Genomic DNA, 14,596 nt, shown 5'->3' with positions numbered 1-14,596 from the left:
GCAAAGCAGCAGTGTGAGCACTCGGTGCTACAACCATTTTCTGTACCAACACTTCTCACCTTCCTGCCAGACACACCAGCTGCTGCCCCGTGCCCAGCGCTCAGCTCTGCTGCTGCCCGCAGTGCCACACAGCCCTGCAAACCCAACACTCCAGCCACCGCCAAACCCGCCCTCAGCAGTCGGGGACACAGCACAGGGTGGCACCGCGGAGCAGCTTTCCGTAACACACGCTGGAGACTTCACGGTGAACAACTCTAAATGCAGAATGAGCCACGGCAACTTCAGCTTTTCCCAGTACTGCCCCGAAAGGCATTCTGCAGAACAAACTATGAGGTTTTCCACCTTTGCACCACTTCCTGCTGTCAAAGCAACGTGCACATCAACCAGGCTGCCGGGTCCGCTGCCGGTACCCGCGGCTCCCCCGCCTCCCCGGAGCCACCCGCCCGCTGTTCGGCACAGGCTCCCCAACGACTGGAGCAACGCAAACTATTTCACAAAATAAACACAACCACATCAGTAACACTTTCTTCCTCTCTACTGCCCAATAATATTCTTCCTCTTGCTTGCTCATAAAATAAATCTGTCAGGATACTATATGGGATTACCTATATATTTAAATGATGGTCTTGGCTTATGATTACATTACCGCTGTGGCTCAGGGTACGTGCTGTGGGGAAGACAGTCCAATCCTAGGAGAGTATTATTTTCGAGTGACTTTTATTGTCCATTATCTTACACCATTTCTGTCACAGCTATGATGTCTGGTAGGAATAGTTCACAACAGAAATATCTTTGTCGTTAGTATTCTCATTGCAATTTAGTCAGATCAACCTTTAAATCTCATCCATCATACTGAAGAGCTTTGGCAAAGCAGGCACAGTAATATACGCTTCCATGCAAAACCTAATTACGGGCTAGGTTAAAAAGCCTACCCCGTTCCTTCTGCAGCGCAAGGTGACAGGAAATCCTGAGCATCCCTTGGTTTCTCACTCTCCCTTTTTGCTGGTGAAGTGCGTAACCCGTTCCTTACAGCAGACTGATTCTGTCTGGCACATGACAAACTTACTTGAACTTAACAATTAAACTTCTGACACCGTTTTCAAAAGCAGAGAGTATTTACTGTAAGTGCTTGACAATTTTTTCCCTCTCTGTTCATCTCCCTCAACAGTCACCTTATGATGACTGGAAATTACCATAAGCAAATAGCAGCCTAACCTCCAAAAAACTCCTCATTTTAATGTGAAATACACAGCTGCCAACACTGAAAAAAATATGAATATGAATGTTAAAGGAAACAACACGAGGAATGCCACTGAACTGCATGAGACAGGAGAGAATGCTGCAAGAGCAGAGTTAAATCATACAGTTTGGTAAAAAACGGTTCAGAAAGAGGTGCCTACGCTACGCGCAGCTGGCCGGAGCGCGGCGGTGGCGAGGCTGTCTCCAGCCACCACCAGCCCCACCGAGGAAGGGCTGTACAGATTGACTGTCTTACCAACAGCTCCAGGCTGCAATGAGGCAATTCCAGTACCAATAGAGGGCAGGCGTATCAGCAGTAAATAGTTCCAAAATTCTAGGCTTCACATGAAGAAAAAACTAATCTATAGATATACACACGCAAATGTAACCCAGCATAAGCTGTGTACACCTGCAAAGCCCAAGAAAGCATAAAATATATGGAGGCATGAACAGACTCTTAAAAACAACGTATTAGGGTTGCTCAGGTACATAACTTGTTAAATTCAGTAAAGTCATCCATGACCAAAGTGTTAATATATTATCTAAAATAACTTCACTCATCCCCATGGACATTAGCTCTGAAGGACAAGGGAAAACTGGCAGAAATCGACTTTCCCAGCCTTCAGTATCCGGGAAGCTTTAAAGGGCAGGCCCTGGATCTAGTACTAAAAGTAATAAAAGCATCAGCCACCAAACAGAGTTAAAGATAATAGTTGTGTTTCAAAGTAAAATTTTCTGTATCAGTATTTTTAGGTACGAAGGACCCTCCCAGCTGTTTTTGAATTTCATTGAATGGATGGTTATGTTTGAGAACTTTGAGATGTATATCCTCGTCCAACTTTAAATAACTCACATGAACAGAAGTTAAAAACATTCAAACTATGGAATTCATCTCACGATAAGAAAACAGAAAAATAAATTTATGTATTCATATATCCAAAATTTTACAAGTAGCTGCTGCCCAATCAAATGCAGAAACCAAGTCACAGCCCTCAGTGAAAATTGCACCTGCATTTTATGAACCCCTAAAAAGGATGAGGATGTTTGTAACAAATTGACCACCGAGTAGAACGGTGGTTCAATCACACCTTCCATTTGACCAGCACTGGAACTACCCTGAAAGCAGGTGCAGACGGGCTTGTGCTAAGACTTTGTGCAAACTAGATTTTCAACAGCCAGTGACAGAGTGCTGGACTCCCAAAGACCCAAAATCTACTAACTGAGAATGTTTTGGTAAAATGGCTGAAAAGCCCTAGAGCTTTTTCATACTATGTCAACAACTGATATTCATTAAACAAATGCTGTGACAGACACTGTAATTCACTGTTCCATACCTAGAAGCAAAATGACATTAAGTCAACTATTTAAAGCTAGTCGGAGCCATCTCACTGTAGATGTCAATAAAACAAATGCTTCCTGCCAATAATTAAGTATCTGTGTCAAACTTCCCACTGTCTTTCAAATCACTCTCTACATTCAGCTCAGGTCCATATTCCCATTTTAAGCAAGCAAGATTAGCATTTCAAATACCCTGCATTCTAGTTTGGGGACAGATCTAGTAAAATTACTTGAAAATAGCAAGGTCTGACACAGTATTCTCCCCTCCCCAACCGTATCACTGTGCCTGAAGACGCCGCTTGAGTTTACACCATACTTTTGATAGAACGTTTTGTACGCCCATCAGTTCTCACCACCGACCAGGAAGGTAGCTTACTTCTAATTTTGGTTTAAAAAGGTTTAAGTTAAGGGTTGGGTTGTTTGGTTGTTTTTTTTTTTTCCTGTATTGTAATATCAGCTCCCTACAACTTGGTCCCAAATCAAAAGACATGATTGTTTGTAAGAGCCTTCTGAAAACGCTTCAGATCCTACGTAGCTCAATCCAGCCATTACAAGGGATGGTTTCACACGGCTGCTATCAGAGAGTCCTAGTGCCAGGAGTACGTGGTGATTTAGAGTTTTGACTAAGTAATCAATGTAATAAGGTGAATGATACTTTTCACCAGCCTATCTGGACTATTCCTACCTCTTATTTCACTGCATGGAATTTCCTAGTGCAATGCCACGTGTAAATATTTATCTACAGTGTTTAAGACGCAGATAAATATCAAATACATACCCACATCCAAAATCGAGGATGGATAGCAGTCGGCATCATTTGACGTGACAACAGTTCCTCTGAAGAGAGATAATACTGCAAATGCAGTACAGCAACAGCAGGTTGCATTTTTTCCCCAACTAGTTTTCACCTACGTATGTTTCAGATACCTTAATTTATATTCTTCTAGTTGCAATTTTGAGCCTTCCAAAAGTATTCACTATATTCATTTTTACAACCTTTGAAACATTCGAGATAGATCTCTCAGGCCACTACTGGTGCTAATGAAACACATGTTAAAAATAAACACATACTAAATCTACCTGGAATTTTACTGTATTGCTTACTAAGCGTGCAACAACATGCTCACCTTTTGATTTATAATGCAATAAAGCTTTCAAGCCTGAAGCCAAATTATTTAAGAACATTTCTGTTATCCTTCTCAGAATTCATTCATTTCTGATGAAGGAAAGATTAAATATAGGCTGGAAATATATTCCTAACGTATATGTTCATAGAAACTGCCAGACATTTCCACATCATTAAATCATAACCGAAATAAGTAACATCACATTCAGCTGTGAAACACGCACTGTCTGCACCAGGAACGTCAACTTCATTATCGCGTCGGCTGTACGGCCGTCCCTTCCGCGCCGAGGGAACAATCAGCTATTTGCACTGAAGTAAGTAAACTTACTGTACGAGCAGCGAGCTGACAATCTACATGGGAAACACAAACAGTTTCCACTCTCCATCAACATCTGAAGAGCCTTTCTATGAAAGAAAAACCAAAAATCAAGTAGTAGGGAAGACTGACTGTTCCCAACCTATGGCAAAAGCACCCAATTTAAGCCAATCCCTAAAATAAGTTTCTACCACACACAAGTAAGAATCCAAACTACTTCCATGGCTTGTTCCTATCAAGACACCCTTAGAACTGGTCACCTCAAACAAGAGCACTGGCAAACCGACCAGCTTAAACCTGTAAGACAAAACCAGAAATAACACTCAAAGTACAAAAAATATTTTAAATAAGCCCTGCTGCTACAGTCCCCAAACCCGAATGTAGGAACTTGTTCAGCCTGGTCTGTTCTCAGAAAGCTTAACAAATGCACAGCCTTCAACCCTAATAAAGTTTTCTACGAATACAGATGTATGTATGTGACTAGAAACACCACCACTTCGCATTGATAAATACCTTTAATTAACACATTTCCAAACCCTTAACAAATACCTTTAATTAACACATTTCCAAGCCCTTGACAAACATTGAGCAAACCTCACAAAGATACTTCTGAAACATTGCTCTAATTTCTCGAATGTTTCAGGAAAGCTTAGGCAGACCAAAGTAAAAGAACAAGCCCATGTCAGATGGGCTCAAAATCCATGGAATCTGCTGCAATCACTCTGTTTGTGCAGTTTCTTTCCAGAGGAATTAATTTGAGTCTCTAACAGCCAAAATATCTGTCCCAAATACAGGGAAAAGGAACAGAGGAAGATAGAGATATATAATTTGTTCACCCAACTTCAAAACATCAGAACAACAGCTTGAAGTATCTACATTTCTCATAATGAGAAGTAAGAGGAAACGAGGCCGAGAATTATGCAGTCCAGCCGACCTAAAGATTCGTATGATTCAAATCCAAAGGCAACTTCAAAGCCACCTCGTAAACCCCCGTGCAGAACTTCCAAGCAGCCAGATGCTGGCACTGCAGGAAGAGCCTTCGCAGCATCCGGATCTTGCAAGTAACAGCCAAAAGGAAGCAGAAACTCTCCTCCATGTAAAAAGATTTACTATTTTTCTTCTTACAAAACCAGCTGTGTTAGCAACATGTTGGTATTTTTTCCACCTCAAAATACGCTAAATAAGAGTGTACTATCAATATTGCTATAAGGTGTCTTATCTATACTAAACAAAACAGCCAGCTTCCCTGCACGCTCCTGAGTAACTGGAACTAATGGCACCAGTTTTCCAAAAATTAATGCAACTCTGTAGTTGATATCCACACTTGTGTATCACTGTACATAACACATCTCCATCTCCTTTCCCACGTGGGCACAGTTTTCCTTAAAGATCAAGATTCATTCGCCAGTGCCTTGCAGATCATGGCTACGGGGTAAAACAAAAAAAGATCTGTTCTTTATAAAGTCTGCACAGCTACTTTTATTAGTTATTTTGATGACAGACAGGGTTAATGAAGTTATTGCAGAGAACTCTCCCTTTCCTGGGCTAAATGCCCAAATTCTTTCAGGATTCACAAGACTTGTCTATTTAAATTGGGTCCAATTTTTTTTTTTTCTCCCCCTGCAGAAAGGCCTGCACAGAATGTTCTGAAGAAAAGCTGGGAATTAACCTTTAAAGAAAATCCTAACTAAATGTGCTAGTGCTGTGCAAGAGACAAATCACATTTCACACCATATTCTGCCCTCTATGTAACAATCTTCTAATAAGTTTCAGTGTTGAAGAATAAACTCAGTAGTATCAGATTTTTAAAAACCAAAAGCTTACTAAGGCAAACAAAGATCTTCCATCCTGCCCACCCCGCATTTCTTTCTCATGTCCCCTGACTGCCAAGACACTGCATGGATCTCAGATTAACACTACGCTGTCAGAACAGAAATTCACCTATTTGAGGGAGCTAGAAAAATTACGTTTTACTTACCAAGACAACAGCTCCGCAGTTTCACTTCCAGTTTCTTGTCTGAAAAATCTCTGCTATATACCACCAGTGCCTTTCTGACATTCCCAGCTCTGCAGCAACACACTGAGCAGAGCCTGAGCAGCTTCTCACCATGCAGGTACCAGAAATGGGCAGACCTGCCCTGCTCTTTCTTTCCCCCTAAAATTGAGGTCCATGTCACAGTTGTTTTGCAGATACTACCCAATCCTTCAGATAATTAAAAAAGCACTTCTGCTGGAGAGCATGAAATCAGAGAATTTTCAGACCTTTGCAAAGGCAAACATTACGTTTTCAAAATGCAGCATCTGTTCTATCACCAGATACCCACCTACCAGCCACAGCTGCGATGAGAAGTACTTAAGGCTAAAGTGCTAATGCAATTAAAAGAAAGAAACAAAAAAGTCCAGCTGAGGCACAGAACACGACCCATAAACTAAGTGAAATGTAATTTTCCAACCACCTCAAATCACCATTTTTTAAGAGTAATTACACAAACCACAGCTGAAGATATCTACCACGGACCCGTTCATCAGCACTCGAAGACAACTGTTTACCATCAGACACTTGCACAAACACACAGGTTTGTTTCAGAAAAGAAACACAAATAGCTGCAACACGATTTAGTAATATCAATGCAAATTATGTTGACACTTTACTAATACCTGTGAATAACACACTCCTACTCATCAATACAAATAATACGTCAAGTCCAGCAAAATCCACACCCAGCTGTCCCCCACCAGCGAAGCAGCAACACGGCACAGCAAATGCAAAAGCAGAAAAATAAAAATTAAAGAGCAGTGACAGCAAAGGATCAAATTGACCTAGTGTAAAACAAACCAGCTTAAAGAGCTACCAGAAAAAAAACATAAATTAATAGTGATGTAGCAATTTATTTGGAAATGACATGAATTGCTGTACTAAGTGTCCAGACTTGACTGGAGTCAAAGCTGAGGACAGCACACGCCTGTCCTGACTCCGTCCTCTGCTCTGCTCCAACCCATGGACAGCATCACGAAATAAACGTGGATCCTCACGGTGATGCCAGCAGGATCCTGCAGGGATTTACAGAGATTTGGAAAGCAAAAGGAGCGTGCGGGCAAGGTTTCTATAAAAACAACGAAGCCGTTTCAGCAGCACACATTCCTGTGAGCGGACAGAGCTCCCACGCTGCAACCGGGCGCTGCGTAACAACGTGTTTTAAAAGAATAAATGTGTGGAAAAGGGGAATGTGTAGAAGAATAATGAGGTACTTCAATAAATAGAAAATATTTATTAATGAATTTGTAACATCTACCAGTTGGTTGACAGAGGTGGACTACTTCAGATCAAACCAAGGCAAGAGAGAGGTGAACACGAAGCCCCAGAAACACGAACCCTCGGCGCAGGGAGGCAGACAGGGCTACATCCAGTTTTAAAGGTCAAACCCAACCTTTAAAACATGGGAGGTGGCAAGGAGAGTTGCTTTGTCACAGCACAGTGCCCCCAGCTCCATGCATGATGATTCACTCTCTGAAGAGCTTACGGTGTAAACCAAGCCGACAGCCTACGAGTGAAACGACAGTCTGCGGAAGCAGGTAACTGCCACACGCTCTCAGCAACACGGACAGCCGCGCGCTTGCCAGCACCCGTGTTCCACGCCACAGTAACAGCGCGAAGCAAACACTATGGACCACAGCAACTGAGTCCAGAGGGGAGTTAATGCCACGTATCGGCTGCGTGAACAAGAGCTACCCTGGTTATCACCGTGGCCCGATGACTTAAGAGTAGATATAAATTTAAATATGGTCCTCGATAACGAATCGGAGACAGTCTCCAACAGGAAACTACATTCTCCACATCATCTAGCTGCCTTTATCAAACTCACTAGTGCTGTCTATGTCACCAAAAACCAAGCGAGCTGGCACTCAGCTGGCCCCAATTTCAGGTGAACAATAGGAAAGACACCATGCGACTTCAGCCGAGTCTGGTAAGGCTCATGATGAGCGATTCATTTCAAACTTTACTTCCTTTGGAGCACCACAGGCAAACAGGTCACTTGGAAACCACACACACAGCACCTCCTGCCAACCCAGGCTTCGCTTTCCCTCCAGGTTTTATAGCTGACCAACTTCTCACACACCAGCCAGAGGAAAGACACCACCAGCTTCCCCTGCCAGTCCCACCAACTCCAAAATAAGGCTGACACAAGGCAGGAGGGCACCTCAGAGACTCGTGTCACGGCTGCACTGTGCAGGGGAGATGACAGCAGCACAAAGCTCTCCCACACAGTTGCCTTTGGGAAAACGTAAACCCAAATACTCCAAAAGGCGTGCCCAGATGTGGATAAGGTGACTGGGAGAGGAGTCTGAGCAGTGCCCGGTGTTTTTCATTGCCTTGTTATTGACAGAACGAACGATGCTGAGGCAGTAAACATTTGACCTTCCTATTCTGAAAATAAAGTTCTGTTTCCTCCTTTACCCCTTTGACATTTTTCTAATGCATAAGTAAACAGAATATTGAGGGGTTTTATGGGAAAAAAAAAAACACAAACAGGAACATCATAGTGTCATGTGCTTACAAAACAACCAACTCCCCAAAAAAACTTGCTGAATCTTTGAAAACAACATGCACTTCATTGAGAACAACAATCTACAGTACATTATACCAAAAAGTGCTACAAGGTCTGTTTGTCCATGAGAACGAACCATGGCTTACCCCTGGGAAGAAAGGGAAGTGCAACTAAAACACAGGCTCCTTTGAAGACTTACTAGAGCCTCAAAAAGCCATCATAGATGCTGAAACCTGCTTTTGCAGCAGAAGCTTCATCTTGAAAACATACAACAGCAAAGAAGAAAAGCTGGTAGATTACACTACAGCATTCACAGGTAACAAAAGGAAGAGACTTCAGCACTAGACTATGTAGCATCTCTAGCCTCATCCACCTTGGGCCTTCCAGAAAATTTCCTACCATTCTACTGTTTCCAAGAGCTAGCAGCTGCATGAGTAATGATGGGTGCTCCCCAAGCCCAGAGTTTCCAAGTCACCAGCAATTTTCTTGACTCCACATACTTCTCTCCCACCCTACAGCTCCAAACTTATTCTCAATAGGTAAAATGCTACGGAAAGAAGGCATGCGCTCCTTTGCTACACGAGGATCACATCACCAGGTCACACTGCTGCTGATAGTAGCAAAAAGAGTGAGGGAAAGGCAATTTCAAGAAGAAAAACTCCAATGCCACGAGATTACTTTATTCTCTTTCCACAGGCCAACTGAAAACCCGCAGAGTCGGAGCGGATTTTAACTTTAACATGGACAACGACAGCGAGAACATAGAATCGAGTCAGCCTCCCTCCCTACTGCAGAGCCCAACCCTCCCCTGGAGAGCTGTGTGCTCACAACACACCAATGTTTGGCTTGCAGTAATCAATTTCATCAACAGACAATCAAAAATATTTAAACACTATTTGCAGCAATTTTGACTTAAGTAGCTGCAACTTGATTAACAGCCTTTCATCAGACAGAAGTGCTGCAAGTGTTCCCTCTCCCTGCATCAGTGATGAAGCACAAAAGCTAAAATAAGTCATCGCAGTCACTGTGAAGTACAAACCAAGGAGACTAAAAGAAACCCCAATAAATAAGTCACAGAGTAAGTTATTGCACACCTTAATATACAAAGAACTAAGAGCAAACACAGGTAAAGAACCGTACCCAACTCTGTTTACTCTTGGACGGTAAAGTTCTTACAACTGACAAAATGTTATAAATTGAGTAATTGACCCACAAGGAAGTAAGGAGCTCAAGAGAGTTAAAAATTACCCTATAAATACCGTAAGATTAACAGATTTGTAATACCCACCCAAGAAGCACTTACTCTAAGTAGAATGATTATGAAAACACAGCAAGAATATTTACTACATAGCACTGAGTTAAGTATATACAGACTGCCACAAAAGGCAAGCCCTGGTTCTTAATATAGTGACAGCTGAAAGTCACCACTTAGATTTCCCAGCTGATTAAAGGGTAGCATGCAGACACACGCAGTTGGGACTTACTTGCTCCTTTGGAATACATCTCTATATTTTTAAAAACCTTTTCAAGGTTGTTTAGGGGTTTTTTGTTCCAGTTTAACATTTTTGAGACTTACGTTTTGCACAACTCTGACAGGAGAGCTAATGAAATACTGACAGTATGAAAGAATGAAAGGAATGAAAGCAGAACTTCCATGAATAAGAGAGGAGGGAATTTTTGTGTCCGTGTTTGTTGGTATCTAGCCTACCCTGAGACCTTGCTCTTGGAGGAAAGGAACCTTAAAACATCTACAGCTTTTCTCCCCATCTCCTCACTGTACTGACATACGTACGCCCCAAGACACTGAACCCACCCCAAACCCTCAAAGACAGGCCTGACATTCAGTGTCCTTATGCAAGAAACAAAACATTCCAACTAGGAGAAAATCCACTCCCTTCCAGGACAGCAGAGACAAGTGTCCACAAGGTTAGGAACAGGACAGAGACTTGAAGTGAAACTCCTGAAAGGAATCGTACTGAATGCACTGTGAAGCTGCAGTCCATCCCGCAGGTCAGCATTCCCCAATCATTGCACCATCTGCAGCGATTCTCATCTCCAACTCCGCAGTTCAAAAATCCCTAGGTTAAGAAAAAAGTTACTCTCCCAAGTGAAAGAGGGCAGTTGGCTCCCAAGGAAAGAGGAAAAAAATGGACCTCCTGTTATCCTGCACCCCTTGAGCCAGGAGCCAGCGCTGACTCGGAAGCAAGTACCACGGAGCGGCCAGCACGGACAGGACAGCTCGGGCTGTGCTACCTCCCGGCACACCGGCGCTCAGACGGAGCAATCCCAACTATCCAGCACACGGTTTCCTGTCAGCATGGACTTAAAGCTCCGCTTCGTGCACTCCATGAGTTTTCAACAGGCTGGTGGGTATTTCCCAACTCCGTAGCAAGTGGGCTTCTCAAAGCCCCAACGACAAAAGTAACTGGAGAGCAGTATCTGTCACCGAGCCCTGCAAAACGAAAGGCTTGAAATCCTGCCCAGGGTGTGGAGCAACACCTGCTCCGTCAGCAGGCTGGGCTGGGTGCAGGGTCACAGCCCTTATCGCTTCGGTTTTTGACCCCTGAAATACCAGTGCACCAGTTGAGGTGACTGATTCACTTGGATACGGCGCGTGGAGGAGCGGGATGGCGAAAGCATCCCCCAAACAGACAGTACAACCCGTTCTGGGGAATCCCACCCAGATCAAATACCAAAGGATGTTTTGGGCCTGAAAGGTGGGATGCTGTGTTGAAACGAGACACTGAGACCTCCTGAGGAAGGTCCCTCAGCTGTCTCCTGGCAATGCTGAAATGTCTATCCGGGGCGCACCAGCCAGGCTGTTGACAGCCATTCATTTTGCAAATAGCTGTGGCAGCGCAAGACATTATCACCCCCCTCCTCAGAGGGGAATCTCTGCCCCTTTCTCCAGCGTTGCCACACTCGGGCTCACTGCCCTCGATTCCTCAGCTAGGTTGGAGTGTAAGATGTCTGAGCTTGCCGAGCGAGCGTTGTGTGAAACGTGCCAGGGAGCACTCCCACACGTCGTTCTGCCACCGGCAACACCGGATCAGGAGTCACCTCTTCCCCCAACCAAAGGCTTGTTTCCAGAAGGGGTTTCTGGAACAGCCTCGGCAGCATCTCCATGCTTGGAAAAACAACACTTTGACACAGTTTCCAAATGATGTGAAACAAACAATTCATCCACTGACTTACAAAAAAGAAAAAAAAAAAGAAAAAAGGGTATTACACATCATATTGAGATACATCAGTCCAGAGGCACAGCCACATCTTAAAGACATGGTGAACTGAAACGTGCACGGCCCACCGCACCTGCCGGCTCCTGACAGAGAAATCAGAACAGCTTCAGAACGAGAACTGCTTGAAATTACAACCAAAACCAATCAATACCTTCATAAAACGACAAAATAAACTGCCTTCCTAAACAGCAAACGCCTTGATCCACCAGGGCTGGCGCCCGAGGTGTGCCCAAAGGCACCTGCTGTGACTGACCATGTGAAGCACATACAGGGGTTGGAGTCTAGAACTGGAGACCCAAGTTACTCAAAACAAACACACACAAAACTTTAGGAAATGCCATGGGATTGTAATACAGCTGCTAATAGTCCGGGGGGGGTGGGGGGTGGCGATAATTAGCGAGGAAACAACCATAAGGTAAAAAGCTTTATGCCAGCAACAGAAATTTTTTTAATTTAAAAAGAATAATCTTAGCATCTTCTGCACTTTATCTGCCATATCATAACTATTTTAGTAAGTTTCATAATTCCTGTGGTGCACTGGTTCACAGCACAGCAAGCCAGCATACCCAATTTACAACCTAAAACTGCATTCATGTAGTTCTGTGCACAAAGCCCATGCCTGCCATCTCGAGATCTTACCAAAAAGCACTCAACTCTAACAAAATCATTCCACCTTCACACTTGCTTTTTTTTCAGACTTACTGCACTTGGACTCTGCTGAAAACATGGATTTGCTACATGCTTCCTTGACAGTTTCTAATCTCGCTGATTTTGTGGGGTAAAACCCGGTACAAGAACGGGACAGACAAGACCACCGTGTCTTACTGAAACACAGCAGACTAAAGTAGTAATTCATAAACTACCTGCAAGTCTATTTTTTTTTGAGATGTAATAATAACGCATTCTGACTGCTAAACAAGCATTCGTGAGGTTTCAAGAACGCTTTGGAGTATGAAATTCCTAGAGTCTCTTCACTCACACCATCTGGTTTCAAATGGATAGAGTCTGCTGTCAGTTCACTTAAACCGGTAACAGGAAACTCGAATTTGCCTAAAAGGTTGCATTACATTACTACTGGTTTTATAAAGAAACCTTCTTAGAAGTAAGAAGCTAAGGGGAAGTTTTTTTTCCTCTCCCATCTGTGACAGACAGCTGTTCACTGCCCGGAATCTATGATAGCAGACACTTAAAGTAGCACCAAGCTGAAGTAAACACTTCAGAAACTTAATTTATTTAATTGTACTGACACCATAAAATTATTTGCAATTTACTGCATCATGCCATGTGATAAGCCGAACCATACGGCTAAACATTGGAAGCTAAATATACTGGTTTAATTTAATAAAAAAAAAAAAAAACAACCACATTTTTTTTCTGAATTATTTTAAAATGTTAAAAAACAATCCTGGAGACTTCTCACACACATACAGCACTTACAGCAAGTCCAGCTGTTTAAGTACTTAGCACAGGTTAGAACTTGAAGCAATCTTGATCCAATCCCCATATGCATAGAAAAAATAAGCCAAGATAGAAAAATACCTATCTACTCGTAAAGAGACCTGACAGCTTTACAGACTGCTGCATTTGAACCACTATTAAAACCAACTCCCTGCGGTTTTTCTGGTTTTAAACAAAACTCAGCTTCGAAGCTCTAGAACTGCCCCCTTTGTCACACACTTGCACAGAACCTCAGTTCTCCCTGTCCTACATTTCAGCAGCTTCCAATCTGGCTTTGGAAACAAACGCACACGCCTCCGCACACACACACCCAAACCTGTAAGGAATTTTTAAATAGATATTTTACATAGTTTTATTTTCTACGTAATTTAGACATATTGAAGCAATTTCAACCTGCTAGAAAAAACCACTATGGTTTTGAAGTCAATTTTTAAATCTAAATTTTGCATGCAAATTTTCTGGCTTCTGTTCTTTTTCTTCAGAAAGAAAAATATTGTCTGGGCCAACATATCTCCCATGTTCGAACACATTCTTCTTCTATCTCCTAGATACTATCTTTTTTTTCCTCCTTTTAACTTTGGAGACACAGCTCTGTAATGAAACACGGAATTCAGAAGCGGAAGAAACCTGTTAGATCTCTCACATCCAACTGCTCCGCAGCCTCAGAAGCACCAGAGCAGAAGGCCCAGGCTGCTCTGCCCTCCCCGGGGCACGTCCCAGCCCCACGGCCGCAGCAGGCCTTCCGTCCCCCTGTGGGTCAGCTCCCCGGCCGGGAACGGGCAAGGACATAGCTAAGGAAAATACAAACTGCCCTTTCAGCAGCCACAAAGAGTAAAGTGGTTCAGCTCTCTTATTTAATCCAACTTGGGTTTTTTCCCTCCTCCTTTTTCGTTTCCTTAGTTTTACAGCAGTTACTCAGCTGAGCCAAGGCGCCAATATTCAGATGCCCCCCCAGAGAACACAAGGAAACCACCCAGTTTGGTGGCACTGAGCTGTTGATGTGAGCGCAGCCAGGCTTTGTGATGGTTATCCTCAGCCTTCGGATAGATGTACTCATCTCCAGGGCACTTGGACATCTACTGATGAAGAGCACAAGGAACTTGCTGAGTACTTGCACGTGCTTGTGCACAAGCTTTGAACAGGGAAGGGTGAGTGCAAACAGAGTTAACAGGAGCTCAGTAACAGAAGAAACTCTTTTCAAGGCCTCTGCCTTCAACAGGACAAAGCGTTAATTCTGTCCATTTCAGGCAACCTTTGACTTCCAGACCATTTCACAACCGGGAACGGCCATTCTGTCTGGTCCACAGCGTGTGGCACAGACACACTGGAGCCC

Source organism: Tauraco erythrolophus, chromosome 22 (genome assembly GCF_009769465.1).
Source record: "Tauraco erythrolophus isolate bTauEry1 chromosome 22, bTauEry1.pri, whole genome shotgun sequence".
NCBI classification, from domain to species: Eukaryota; Metazoa; Chordata; class Aves; order Musophagiformes; family Musophagidae; genus Tauraco; species Tauraco erythrolophus.
This window is presented reverse-complemented; position numbering follows the sequence as displayed.